This window comes from Austrofundulus limnaeus, unplaced genomic scaffold, assembly GCF_001266775.1.
Source record: "Austrofundulus limnaeus strain Quisiro unplaced genomic scaffold, Austrofundulus_limnaeus-1.0 Scaffold322, whole genome shotgun sequence".
Taxonomy (NCBI): Eukaryota; Metazoa; Chordata; class Actinopteri; order Cyprinodontiformes; family Rivulidae; genus Austrofundulus; species Austrofundulus limnaeus.
This window is the reverse complement of record NW_013952724.1, coordinates 116,742-117,839: the sequence shown is the minus strand read 5'-3', so window position 1 is coordinate 117,839 and position 1,098 is coordinate 116,742. Positions and strand designations below refer to the sequence as shown.

The 1,098-nt window shown below is 43.7% G+C and overlaps 1 long non-coding RNA gene across 1 annotated transcript; it reads left to right on the top strand.

Moving 5' to 3' along the window:
- Positions 1–333: 333 nt before the first annotated feature.
- LOC106527400 (uncharacterized) lies at positions 334–1,098 on the top strand. The gene is made up of 2 exons (XR_001311387.1): positions 334–762; positions 859–1,098. It is a non-coding gene; the product is annotated as an uncharacterized LOC106527400 (long non-coding RNA).

Here is a 1,098-nt window from a genome sequence, read left to right as displayed (position 1 = left end):
GGTACTTTGTTAAACACACACACACAACAGACACCTGTTCAGTACAAAAAACAAAGTGTATTGTGTTTATTTACAATATGTACATGTCACACAGTGGAAACTTGTTTTTTGATCATGTGATTATGTATATGTTGTTTTGGTCTCTTTTGTGCATGTTTTTATGGATTYTATTGCTTGCATGTTTTCTCTTGAGTATTTTGCATGTTTTAATCTACTGTGGACCCTCTGGAAATGGACWAATTGTTTGGTGACAGTCACCTGTGAAGTGTGGGCGTGCCCRAAGTCGCTCATTAGCTGTTTCCCGCACCTGCTGGAAAAGCAGAGGACAGAAAAGGCTGTGGAGGACTCCGATTGAGGAGAAGAAAAAAGAGAGAGCATRCAAGAGCCAGGTGGGAGAGAAGAGYMGATTGTTTTGCCAAGATGAAGGCAGCTCACACGGCGCGGTGTTGTGGTCCCAGTCCTGCAGCAGGAATGGCAATCATTGGAAAAACAAYGCAACAGCTTGATAGCGGGGCAGAGATGAACCTCTGCCCGCATCTGTGAGTATCGTTTTTTCCACTGACGTCTGCAGGATTTAGTCTCGTTGGGAGGGCAGCAGAGAAGCTTGGTTGGCTTGGCGGACAACCCTTCTGGCCAGGGTCCGTTTGTGTTTGCAGGACCGTGAGGGAGCCCGTTGGCAAGTGAGAGATGCATGTTGTGGACCACGGTGGGGCTGCGGTGTGGTGGAACCAAGAGAGAGACTCAAAATGAAAAATAAGTACTGTAGGTCCTCTGGATGGTTTCTTCTTTAGTAAAGAAGAACCCATCCAGAGGACCTACTTATTTTTTCTTTTTAATTTTTTTCTACCTGGATTACAGAGAGGCATCAGGACAATAGAGAGACTGCTGGAATGGACTGGTGGGTATCAAACTGCTTAAGAGATCTTTAACAGAGAAGCACAGAGGACCATCCCACCTTGGACTTTGAGGACATTTTATGAGCATTTTTTTTTTTACTGGGTTTTAGTTTTTTTAATGAAACCTTTTTTATGTACATATGAGGTTGAGAAAAGATTTTTTTTTCTAACTGCCCCTGTGGGGAAGAAAATTGTTTGAGCT